Here is a 14,097-nt window from a genome sequence, read left to right as displayed (position 1 = left end):
CCCAACTAAACACACTCCTAACTAAACACACTCCTAGCTAAACACACTTCTAACTAAACACACTCCTAACTAAATGTAACCTGTGTGAAATGGCTAGCTAGTTAGCGGTGGTGCGCGCTAATAGCGTTTCAATCGGTGACGTCACTCGCTCTGAGACCTTGAAGTAGAGGTTCCCCTTGCTCCGCAAGGGCTTATGTGGAGCGATGGATAACTATGCTTCGAGGGTGGCTGTTGTCAATGTGTGCAGAGGGTCCCTGGTTTGAGCCCAGGTAGGGTCGAGGAGAGGGACGGAAGCAATCCTGGTACATAAACACACTCATAACTAAACACACCCTAAAAAAACACCTCTTGTACATTAGTGTCTTCCCTTCTCTCCCTCCCCTGACTGTCTGACCCATATTCCCAAATCAGACAAGCCTGGCGTGAGTTCTTAACTTCTAGGCACGTGCGGCTGGGTAAGTTCGTCCTCACTAAGGCTGTCTGGAGTAGGGATATTCATGAAGTTGCTGTCTGGAGTAGGGATATTCATGAAGTTGCTGTCTGGAGTAAGGTTATTTATAAAGTTGCTGTCTGGAGTAGGGTTATTCATAAAGTTGCTGTCTGGAGTAAGGTTTTTCATGAAGTTGCTGTCTGGAGTAGGGATATTCATGAAGTTGCTGTCTGGAGTAGGGATATTCATGAAGTTGCTGTCTGGAGTAGGGATATTCATGAAGTTGCTGTCTGGAGTAAGGTTATTTATAAAGTTGCTGTCTGGATTGGGTGCTAAAGCACTGAGTAAATGCCACCCATCCAAGTGGTTTTCCTGTGATCTCTAATCTCTTTGGCACTTAGTTTTTATTTAAAGTTGATTGAGTTGTCAATTCAACTCGAAATCAACAAAAAAACATGAACCGTGTAATTGGATTAGATGAAATTGGGTGAAATAAATTAGAAATTAAATAAATTGGGAGAAAAAAAAATCGCACAAATTATTTTACGCTGATGGCTTTTTTGTAAATCCAATTTTCCATGTTAATTCAACGTCATCACATTTTTTTTTAAATGACATGGAAACAATGTTGATTCAACCAGTTTGTGCCCTGTGGGTACTGTCTGTATGTTAGCCCAGGCTAGCAAGCAGGTTGACCTACTGTAAAAGCCACTGTAGAAGCCAGAACTACTTTCAGTAACTAAACTACTAGTAACTGAACTACATTTTGCAGTAGATTGGTGAAAGTTGAATTAAATTCAAATTTTGGTAGTGTTTTCAGTAATTAATAACTGTTTTACCATGTAGCGGTGTAGCTAACTACTGGAACTACACACTACTGTTTTACCATGTAGCGGTGTAGCTAACTACTGGAACTACACACTACTGTTTTACCATGTAGCGGTGTAGCTAACTACTGGAACTACACACTACTGTTGTGTTAGCTAATCCAAGTTTATCATTTTAAAAGGCTAGTTGATCATTAGAAAACCCTTTTGAAATTATGTTAGCACAGCTGAAAACTGTTGTTCTGATTAAAGAAGCAATAAAACTGGCCTTCTTTAGGCTAGTTCAGTATCTGGAGCATCAGCATTTGTGGGTTCGATTACAGGCTCAAAATGGCCAAACAGAAATAACTTTCTTCTGAAACTTCTCAGTTTATTCTTGTTCTGAGAAATTAAGGCTATTCCATGAGAGAAATTGCCAAGAAACTGAAGATCTCGTACAACGCTGTGTACTACTCCCTTCACAGAACAGCGCAAACATTACATGCAGCACGAGGTCCACTGTAGCTCTGGTCCAGGGCATTACATGCAGCACGAGGTCCACTGTAGCTCTGGTCCAGGGCATTACATGCAGCACGAGGTCCACTGGACACTCTCCTCTCATGTCCCCTAAACACTGTTCCATTCAAGGTACAGTAAGCCTGTCTATAGCATTATTGCCTTCTCTGGTTTGTGGTTCCTATTCCCTATTAACTACTTGACCAGGGCACATAGCACCCTATTCCCTATATATTGCACTGTTTGACCAGGGCACATAGCACCCTATTCCCGATATATTGCACTACTTGACCAGGGCACATAGCACCCTATTCCTTATATATATAATTTCAGGGTGGAAGAGCTTTAGTTTCAGGGTGGAAGAGCTTTAGTTTCAGGGTGGAGGACAAGAGCTTTAGTTTCAGGGTGGAGGAGCTTTAGTTTCAGGGTGGAGGAGCTTTAGTTTCAGGGTGGAGCTTTAGTTTCAGGGTGGAGGACAAGAGCTTTAGTTTCAGGGTGGAGGACAAGAGCTTTAGTTTCAGGGTGGAGGACAAGGTATTTAGTTTCAGGTTGGAGGACAAGAGCTTTAGTTTCAGGGTGGAGGACAAGGTATTTAGTTTCAGGTTGGAGGACAAGAGCTTTAGTTTCAGGGTGGAGGACAAGGTATTTAGTTTCAGGTTGGAGGACAAGGTATTTAGTTTCAGGGTGGAGGACAAGAGCTTTAGTTTCAGGGTGGAGGACAAGAGCTTTAGTTTCAGGGTGGAGGACAAGGTATTTAGTTTCAGGTTGGAGGAAAAGAGCTTTAGTTTCAGGGTGGAGGACAAGAGCTTTAGTTTCAGGGTGGAGGACAAGGGCTTTAGTTTCAGGGTGGAGGACAAGGTATTTCGTTTCAGGGTGGAGGACAAGAGCTTTAGTTTCAGGGTGGAAGAGCTTTAGTTTCAGGGTGGAGGACAAGGTATTTCGTTTCAGGGTGGAGGACAAGGGCTTTAGTTTCAGGGTGGAGGACAAGGTATTTCGTTTCAGGGTGGAGGACAAGAGCTTTAGTTTCAGGGTGGAGGACAAGAGCTTTAGTTTCAGGGTGGAGGACAAGGGCTTTAGTTTCAGGGTGGAGGACAAGGTATTTCGTTTCAGGGTGGAGGACAAGAGCTTTAGTTTCAGGGTGGAAGAGCTTTAGTTTCAGGGTGGAGGACAAGGGCTTTAGTTTCAGGGTGGAGGACAAGAGCTTTAGTTTCAGGGTGGAGGACAAGAGCTTTAGTTTCAGGGTGGAGAACAAGAGCTTTAGTTTCAGGGTGGAGGAGCTTTAGTTTCAGGGTGGAGGAGCTTTAGTTTCAGGGTGGAGGACAAGGGCTTTAGTTTCAGGGTGGAGGACAAGGGCTTTAGTTTCAGGGTGGAGGAGCTTTAGTTTCAGGGTGGAGGACAAGAGCTTTAGTTTCAGGGTGGAGGAGCTTTAGTTTCAGGGTGGAGGAGCTTTAGTTTCAGGGTGGAGGACAAGAGCTTTAGTTTCAGGGTGGAGGACAAGAGCTTTAGTTTCAGGGTGGAGGACAAGAGCTTTAGTTTCAGGGTGGAGAACAAGAGCTTTAGTTTCAGGGTGGAGGAGCTTTAGTTTCAGGGTGGAGGAGCTTTAGTTTCAGGGTGGAGGACAAGGGCTTTAGTTTCAGGGTGGAGGACAAGGGCTTTAGTTTCAGGGTGGAGGAGCTTTAGTTTCAGGGTGGAGGACAAGAGCTTTAGTTTCAGGGTGGAGGAGCTTTAGTTTCAGGGTGGAGGAGCTTTAGTTTCAGGGTGGAGGACAAGGGCTTTAGTTTCAACTGAATGGGTCCTGAAAGGAGGATGAGTAACAACATTCTGGGTTTTAAAACGATCTATGTACTGTATATACCGCTGAACGTACGCTTTTATCCAAACAGTGAGTTCAAACATTTTGTCTTAGGTGGAAACGCGGTTATATTTTTATGGGAGACCCTTGGCTATGATGTCACTTCCTTAGCGTAGCCCACACCTTTCTGTTCTCCTGGGAGTGTTTTTAGACGCTGGTTGTTGTGATCTCTCGTGGGAGAGCGGAGGGGAAACTGTGATGTCATCAGCTACGGCACTGCAGGACACACACACGCACACACGCACACACGCACACACGCACACACGCACGCACACACACACACACACATACACACACGCACGCACACGCACACACACGCACGAGCACACACAGTGCTTCAGGGTGCCCTGTTATGATTGGTGTGGTACCCATGTGTTAGCAGTGCCCTGTAGATGGTTAGAGGGATGGGTTGGGGGGGGTGACGGTGCCCGCCTGTGCTGCACCTGGGTCCCAGCAGGCTGATTGATCAGTTTGGTCATGTGGAAAGTCACCATCTGGTCCCCATGCCGTCCTGGCTCCCCTCTACTCCTTTCTCCTGCTCCTCCTCTCTCCTGCTCCTCTGTCTTTTCTTCTCCTTCTCCTGGTCTATGCCGTCCTGGCTCCCCTCTACTCCTCTCTCCTACTCTCTCTTTTCTTCTAGGGTAGCCTAGTGGTTAGAGCGTTGGACTAGTAACCGGAAGGTTGCAAGTTCAAATCTCCGAGCTGACAATGTTCAAATCTGTCGTTCTGCCCCTGAACAGGCAGTTAACCCACTGTTCCTAGGCCGTCATTGAAAATAAGAATTTGTTCTTAACTGACTTGCCTAGTTAAATAAAGGTGAAACATTTTTTTATCCTGGTCTATGCCGTCCTGGCTCCCCTCTACTCCTCTCCTCTCTCCTACTCTCTCTTTTCTTCTCCTTCTCCTGGTCTATGCCGTCCTGGCTCCCCTCTACTCCTCTCTCCTGCTCCTCCTCTCTCCTACTCTCTCTTTTCTTCTCCTTCTCCTGGTCTATGTCGTCCTGGCTCCCCTCTACTCCTCTCTCCTGCTCCTCCTCTCTCCTACTCTCTCTTTTCTTCTCCTTCTCCTGGTCTATGCAGTCATGGCTCCTCTCTCCTCCTTCTCCTGGTCTCTACGCAGTCCTGGCTATTACTTGCAATATCAGAGTATCACAATACCACAGTATCACAATATCACAATATCAGAGTATCACAATACCACAGTATCACAATATCACAATATCAGAGTATCACAATACCACAGTATCACAATATCACAGTACCACAATATCAGAGTATCACAATATCACAGTATCACAATATCACAGTACCACAATATCACAATATCACAATATCAGAGTACCACAATATCAGAGTATCACAATATCACAGTATCACAATATCACAGTACCACAATATCACAATATCAGAGTATCACAATATCACAGTACCACAATATCACAGTATCACAGTATTAGAGTATCAAAATATCACAGTATCACAATACCATAATATCACAGTATCACAATATCACAGTATCACATTGAAGTGTGTGTTTACTGTAAGGGCACATCTTAATATTATTCATATTTTCCCTTTAGAGGCCCCCTTTTTTAGTTTTAGTTACATATTTTTCTCCCCAGTTGCTCTCCTCCCTATCCTATCCTCTTCCCTCTCCTCTCCTCCCTATCCTATCCTCTTCCCTCTTCTCCCTATCCTATGCTCTTCCCTCTCCTCCCTATCCTATCCTCTTCCCTCTCCTCCCTATCCTATCCTCTTCCCTCTCCTCCCTATCCTATCCTCTTCCCTCTCCTCCCTATCCTATCATCTTCCCTCTCCTCCCTATCCTATCCTCTTCCCTCTCCTCCCTATCCTATCCTCTACCCTCTCCTCCCTATCCTATCCTCTTCCCTCTCCTCTCCTCCTTATCCTATCATATCCTCTTCCCTCTCTTCCCTATCCTATCCTCTTCCCTCTCCTCTCCTCCCTATCCCCTTCCCTCTCCTCTCATCCCTCTCCTCTCCTCCCTATCCTCTTCCCTCTCCTCTCCTCTCCTCCCTATCCTATCCTCTTCCCTCTCCTCTCCTCTTCTCCCTATCCTCTTCCCTCTCCCTCTCCTCTCCTCCCTATCCTATCCTCTTCCCTCTCCTCTCCTCTCCTCCCTCTCCTATCCTATCCTCTTCCCTCTCCTCTCCTCCCTCTCCTATCCTCTTCCCTCTCCCTCTCCCTCTCCTCTCCTCTCCTCCCTATCCTATCCTCTTCCCTCTCCTCTCCTCCCTATACTATCCTCTTCCCTCTCACTCTCCTCCCTCTCCTATCCTCTTCCCTCTCCCTCTCCCTCTCCCTCTCCCTCTCCTCTCCTCTCCTCCCTATCCTATCCTCTTCCCTCTCCCTCTCCTCTCCTCCCTCTCCTATCCTCTTCCCTCTCCCTCTCCTCTCCTCCCTATCCTATCCTCTTCCCTCTCCCTCTCCTCTCCTCTTCTCCCTATCCTATCCTATCCTCTTCCCTCTTCCCTCTCCCTCTCCTCCCTATCCTATCCTATCCTCTTCTCTCTCCCTCTCCTCTCCTCCCTATCCTATCCTATTCCCTCTCCTATCCTCTTCCCTCTCATCTCCCTCTCCTCCCTATCATATCCTATCCTCTTCCCTCTCCACTCTTCCCTCTCCTCCTTCCCTCTCCTCTCCCTCTCCTCTCCCTCTCCTCCCTCTCCTCTCCCTCTCCTCCTTCCCTCTACTCTCCCTCTCCTCTCCCTCTCCTCCCTCTCTCCTCCCTCTCCTCTCCCTCTCCTCCCTCTCCTCCTTCCCTCTCCTCTCCCTAATGGCTAATAATACATATCGGAGTGCACCAGGAGTGGCATTCATCATTGTAGACTGTCATAATCAATTACATTTCAACAAAAGGAAAACACAGATATGCAAATAAGAAACCATTAACATTTGCATTTCCTGATTGAATAATCACCTGGTTGTCAAAATACTGTAATGAACAAAGAGTGATGCAAAGGCCAGGATGAGAAGGTTCATAGATATTTACTCCTGGGTGGTTTGGCTCAGATGCATGTGTGTGTGTGTGTGTGTGTGTCTGTGTGTGTGTGTCTGTGTGTGTGTGTCTGTGTGTGTGTGTGCGCTCGCGTGCCTGTCACTGCTATCCTATGCACGTCATTCGTTCTACTCTGACCTCATTTCCTGTTTGTCTATATGTCTATTTATATATTTTTTATTTATTTATTTTTTGCTTTGTTTGAAGCTGAACCAAATATTTGTAATACACTTCACACTGTGGTGAAACTTTTAAATAAACATAGGAAGGTGTTGTTTGATACATGGCCTGGCGTGACTTGAGTGACTCAACAGTGCGATGCTCCATCTAAATCCTGGAGAACAAGCTAATCCATGGCTGTGTCCCAAAATGGCAACCTATTCCCTACCTAGTGTACTACTTTTGACCTGGGCCCTGGTCAGAAGTAGTTCACTCTATAGAGAATAGGGTGCCATTTTGGGACAAAGCCAGTGCCAGAGGATGAGGATGGTGGGGGTGGGTAAGAGGATCAGAGCAGCAGGTCTAGAGGAAGTGTGTTAGATCCACGTGAGTCCCAGACCGGCTGACCCTTGCACTACACTGACCTCAGTCACTCGGCTAGATACACCTGGTTCAATCTTTTTTAGAAGAACCATTGAGGAAAACAGCTAGAGGTGGTTAAGCTGATCGCGGTGCGTGTCGTGTCATCCCCACTACCTGAAACACCACTTTGACCCCGGTCATTTACTGACCGTTCCAAATTCATTCAATGATTAGCGGATCCCCCTCTTTGGCGGCAGGGTAGCTTAGTGGTTAGAGTGTTGGGCTAGTAACCGGAAGGTTGCTAGTTTAAACCCCCGAGCTGACAAGGTACAAATCTGTCGTTCTGGCCCTGAACAGGCAGTTAACCCACTGTTCCTAGGCCGTCATTGAAAATAAGAATTTGTTCTTAACTGTCTTAAATAAAGGTCAAATTCTCAAAAATGTAATCAAAATACAAATCAGAATTATTATTGTACTGAAACATTTAAAGATTATTGCAGTAAAGAGATAGATCATGTCCTTTAGGATTGTGGCTGAACTTTGCCTCTTTAAGGCAAAACAAATCTCTTGATTAGGATACTATATGTGAACTAAGGTCACAGATTTACCTAGGTAGATCTCTCTAGTAGAACTATTCAGGAAAACAGATTCGACCATTCAGGGGTGGTTAAGCTGACCGTGGTGTCGTGTCGTCCCCACTAACACTACATGAAGCACCACTTTTGACTTCCTAGTGGCTGCATCCCAGTACAAGAAGTCGTCACTGCAGTCCCCGGTTTGAATCCAGGTTGCGTCACATCCGGGCCGTGATTGGGAGTCCCATAGGGAGGCGCACAATTGGCCCAGCGTTGTCTGGGTTTGGCCGGTGTAGGCCGTCATTGTAAATAAGAATTTGTTCTTAACTGACTTGCCTAGTTAAATAAAAGGGTAAATCATTTTTTTTTAATAAATAAAAATGTACTTGTTACCAGGGTTACACATGTGCTGTGTCCCAAATGGCACCCTTATTCCCTATGGGGCCTGGTCCAATGTAGTGCACTACATAGGGAATAGGGTGCCATTTTGGATGCAATCATGCTCAAACTATGGAATTGGTTTTGTTTCATGTTCACAACTGTTTATAAGTAATGAGTACGATCATCAATAAACAGAAAGACAGCAAAAAGTGATTTGTTAAACACAAATAGTAATTAATTGACAAGCCTTTTGTAAGTGCTAATAAATGTTTATAAATTATTTGTAACATATCATAAATGTTGTAAATACAAGCCAACCAATTTTGATACATTCTGGAAACACAACTCGTTTTTATAAGGAGGATGGGATCCACCCAAATCATTTGGGTTCCTAGAGATGATGACTTAATGACCCAAGCCCAGCTCAGTTAATCCTTACCGTTGTGTCGCTGAGTTGTATATTATCGCAGGGGCGTTCAAAGATGTAAATGTAAGGAACCTAATTTATGTCCCTCTAACTGCCCTGAATCCTACAGCTATTGTACGCAGTAATCATTAGCCTATAAACCAGAGTAATACTGTTAGCACGGAGATGATGTGCCCTAGTAGGAAGTGCAGCTCACCCTGCACTAACATAAATAACATGAGCATGTCTACTTATACTAAGCTTCCCAGTAAAGCAATGAAAACAATCAAGCATCCCAGAAAAGTGGTTAAAAAATAGCCCATGTTAAAATATGTAGTTTAAGAAACAAGGTTCATGAAATCATTAATTTGCTAATAACAGATGACATACATATTCTGGCAGCCTCTGAAACTCACTTAGATAATACATTCGATGATACAGTGGTAGCAATACATGGTTATAACATCTACAGAAAAGACAGAAATGCCAAAGGTGGAGGTGCTGCTGTTTATATTCAGAACTACATTCCTGTAAAGCTTAGAGAGGATCTCATGTTAAATACTGTTGAAGTAATATGGCTACAGGTTCGCCTGACTCACCTAAAGCCCATTCTGGTGGGAAGCTGCTATAGTCCACCAAGTGCTAACAGTCAGTATTTGGATAACATGTGTGAAATGCTTGATAATGTATGTGATATCAACAGAGAGGTATATTTTTGGGGTGATTTAAATATTGACTGGCTTTCATCAAGTTGCCTACTCAAGAAAAGAACACAGAGGGTGAGGAAAAAGCTTCAAACTGTAACTAGTGCCTGCAACCTGGTTCAGGTTATCAGTCAACCTACCAGGGTAGTTGCAAACAGCACGGGAATGAAATCATCAACATGTATTGATCACATCTTTACTAATGCTACAGAAATGTTCTTTAAAGCAGTTTCCAAATCCATCAGATGTAGTGAGCACAATATACTGTAGCAGCCATAACTAGGAAAACCAGAGTTCCAAAGGCTGGGCCTAATATAGTGTATAAGAGGACAGGCTGCACCTAATATAGTGTATAAGAGGACAGGCTGCACCTAATATAGTGTATAAGAGGACAGGCTGGGCCTAATATAGTGTATAAGAGGACAGGCTGCACCTAATATAGTGTATAAGAGGACAGGCTGGGCCTAATATAGTGTATAAGAGGACAGGCTGCACCTAATATAGTGTATAAGAGGACAGGCTGCACCTAATATAGTGTATAAGAGGACAGGCTGCACCTAATATAGTGTATAAGAGGACAGGCTGGGCCTAATATAGTGTATAAGAGGACAGGCTGCACCTAATATAGTGTATAAGAGGACAGGCTGGGCCTAATATAGTGTATAAGAGGACAGGCTGGGCCTAATATAGTGTATAAGAGGACAGGCTGGGCCTAATATAGTGTATAAGAGGACATACAATACGTTTTGTAGTGATTCCTGTGTTGTTGATGTAAAGAATATTTGTTGGTCTGTGGTGTATAATGAGGAGCAACCAGGCATTGCACTAGACACATTTATGAAATTGCTTATTCCCAGTTTCTAATAAACATGCCCCCATTAAGAAAATTACTGTAATAACTGTTAAATCCCTGTGGATTGATGGAGGAATTTAAAAATGGTATGGTTGAGAGGGATGAGGCAAAAGCAACGGCAAATAAGTCTGGCTGCACATCCGATTGGCAAATGTACTGCCGATTGAGAAATCATGTGATTAAACTGAACAAAAAAATATACAAATATACTATGAAACAAATATATATTATATAAAGAATTATAGTAAAGTTTGGAGCACCTTTTTCATTGTCAAGGTTAGGAAACTTAGGCATGGTATGCCAAAAACAAACGCCGATACTACACATCCAAGTATAACTGATCAAATGATGAAAGACAAGCATTGTCATTTTTATTCCGTAAAGTGAGAATGGAAGAGGTGAAACAATTATTGTTGTCTATCAAAAATGACAAGCCACCGGGGTCTGACAACTTGGATGAAAAATTACTGAGGATAATAGCGGACGATATTGACACTCCTATTTGCCATATCGTCAATCTAAGCCTACTAGAAAGTGTGCGCCCTCAGGCCTGGAGGGAAGCAAAAGTAATTTTGCTACCCAAGAATAGTAAAGCCCCCTTTACTGGCTCAAATAGCCGACCAATCAGCCAGTTACTAACCCTTAGTAAACGTTTGGAGAGACAAAATTGTTTGACCAGATACAATGCTATTTTACTGTTAACAAATTGACATTCAACAAGCACTGCACTTACACAAATGACTGATGATTGGCTGAGAGAAATGTATGATAAAAAGATTGTGGGAGCTGTTTTGTTAGACTTCAGTGCAGCTTTTGATATTATCGATCATAGTCTGCTGCTGGAAAAACGTATGTGTTATGGCTTTACACCCCCTGCTATATTGTGGATAAAGAGTTACCTGGCTAACAGAACACAGAGGGGTGTTCTTTAATGGAAGCCTCTTCAACATAATCCAGGTAGAGTCAGGCATTCCACAGGGCAGCTGTCTAGGCCCCTTCCTTTGTTCAATCTTTACTAATGACATGCCACTGGCCTTGAGTAAAGCCAGAGTGTCAATGTATGCGGATGACTCAACACTATACACGTCAGCTACTACAGCGAGTGAAATCACTGCAACACTTAACAAACAGCTGCAGTTAGTTTCAGAATGGGTGGCAAGGAATAATTTATCCCTAAATATGTATAAAAATAAATAAAAGCATTGTATTTGGGACAAATAATTCACTAAACCCTAAACCTCAACTAAATGTTGTAATAAATAATGTGGAAATTGAGCATGCGAGTGAAATTAAACTGCTTTGATTAAACTGCTTGGAGTAACCCTGGATTGTAAACTGACATCGTCAAAAAAATTTGATACAACAGTAGCTAAAATGGGGAAAATTCTGTCCATAATAAATCAAATCAAATTTAATTTGTCACATACACATGGTTAGCAGATGTTAATGCGAGTGTAGCGAAATCCTTGTGCTTCTAGGTCCGACAATGCAGTAATAACCAACGAGTAATCTAACCTAACAATTCCACATCTACTACCTTATACGCACAAGAGTAAAGGGATAAAGAATATGTACATAAAGATATATGAATGAGTGATGGTACAGAACGGCATAGGCAAGATGCTTCTCTGCATTCTTAACAGCACTATCAACAAGGCAAGTCCTACAGGCTATAGTTTTGTCACACCTGGACTACTGTTCAGTCATGTGGTCAGGTGCCACAAAGAGAGACCTCGGAAAATTACAATTAGCTCAGAACAGGGCAGCACGGCTGGCCCTTGGATGTACACAGAGAGCTAATATTAATAATATGCACATAAATCTCTCCTGGCTCAAAGTGGAGGAGAGATTGACTTCATCACTACTTGTTTTTGTAAGAAGTGTTGACATACCAAATGCACAGAGATGTCTGTCTAAACAACTAGCACACAGCTCAGACACCCATGCATACCACACATGCCACCAAAAGTCTCTTCACAATCCCCAAGTCAAGAACAGACTATGGGAGGCACACAGTACTACATAGAGCCATGACTACATGGAACTCTATTCCACAGTACTAAATAGAGCCATGACTACATGGAACTCTATTCCACAGTACTACATAGAGCCATGACTACATGGAACTCTATTCCACAGTACTACATAGAGCCATGACTACATGGAACTCTATTCCACAGTACTACATAGAGCCATGACTACATGGAACTCTATTCCACAGTACTACATAGAGCCATGACTACATGGAACTCTATTCCACAGTACTACATAGAGCCATGACTACATGGAACTCTATTCCACAGTACTACATAGAGCCATGACTACATGGAACTCTATTCCACAGTACCACATAGAGCCATGACTACATGGAACTCTATTCCACAGTACTACATAGAGCCATGACTACATGGAACTCTATTCCACAGTACTACATAGAGCCATGACTACATGGAACTCTATTCCACAGTACTACATAGAGCCATGACTACATGGAACTCTATTCCACAGTACTACATAGAGCCATGACTACATGGAACAGTTATGTTCCATGTAGGAGTTATATACAATGAAATATATTACATGACATTACATTTCATAGCATTTTTTCACAACACGTTAAATGTGTTTCCTCAGGCTATAGAAAATCCAAAACTGGAACTCTTCCAAGTCAAGGGAAGCTTTTGGTTTGACTAATTTATTGCAAACAAACCCTTCACTATGTACACACTATTCATAAATAGTTTATTGATCTTTTAAGGATATTATGTAGTTTACCGTATGGGATTATCAGAGGTACTGACTGACAAAATGTCTCGCCGCGTCAGCTAGTCAGATGCACACACAGCAGAACGAGAGAGAGAGAGAGAGAGAGAGAGAGAGAGAGAGAGAGAGAGAGAGAGAGAGAGAGAGAGAGAGAGAGAGAGAGAGAGAGAGAGAGAGAGAGAAAGGGTTTTTGGGGAAGCTTCTCTGAAAATATTCACCAAGCTACCAATGACTTCCCACTGGAAGAAGTCAAGCTGCATTAAAGCTACCCTTAAGAAAAATATAGTTTATTTAAATAAAGTTATCTCCATAGGAAAACATTGGCAGTAGAATGGCCTTACTGAAGAGATCTGTGGCTTTCAATGTGGCACCGTCATAGGATGCCCCGTTTCCAACAAGTCAGTTCGTCAAATGTCTACCCTGCTAGAGCTGCCCCAGTCAACTGTAAGTGTTGTTATTGTGAAGTGGATACGTCTATGAGCAACAACGGCTCATCTGCAAAGTGGTAGGCCACACAAGCTCACAGAACGTGACCGCCGAGTGCTGAAGCACGTAGCGCGTAAAATTTTGGTCTGTCCTTGTTTGCAACACCCACTACCGAGTTCAAACCTTGTCTGGAAGCAACGACAGCACAATAGCTGTACGTCGGGAGCTTCATGGCTGAGAAGCCGCACACAAGCCTAAGATCACCATGTGCCAAGCGTCGGCTGGAGTGGTGTAAAGCTCACCCCCCATTGGACTCTGGAGCAGTGGAAACGAGCTCTCTGGAGTGATGAATCAAAAAAGTATACAAAACTACTGAAGATTCTCCGTTACTGAATGGGAACATGCAGTTGAGGGAGATGATTCTGGAAAGTCACAAGACAAAATAACCTACAGTACTAAAGGACTGCTCAGATTAAACTCTCTGCTGGACTTAGATGAGAAATGACAGAAGATTGACAGGGAAGTAAATTCCTTTAGAATAGCTGTGAACGGCCAGGGAGACGGAAATAAATAGTGTGAGAAAACAACAAGAAAAACAACATTTTGGGAGAATTTATATAAATAAATGTAACTCTCATTCAACCAACGGGTGGCTAAAAAAAAACCCACAGGATATTCTCATTTACATAAAACAACCTGGGGGATAAGGGGAGATGAGAGGGAATGAATGAATGAGACATTTGGATGATGAAGTCTTAGGTGGCCATGATTGTATGAGGGTCAGTTGAGGAATGTAGCCATGACACCCGTGCTCTTGAATCTTTTTAGTGACCACATCGTCATCC

Source organism: Oncorhynchus mykiss, chromosome 4, assembly GCF_057628025.1.
Source record: "Oncorhynchus mykiss isolate SJ-2025 chromosome 4, ASM5762802v1, whole genome shotgun sequence".
NCBI lineage: Eukaryota > Metazoa > Chordata > Actinopteri > Salmoniformes > Salmonidae > Oncorhynchus > Oncorhynchus mykiss.
Note: the sequence above shows the minus strand (reverse complement) of the source record.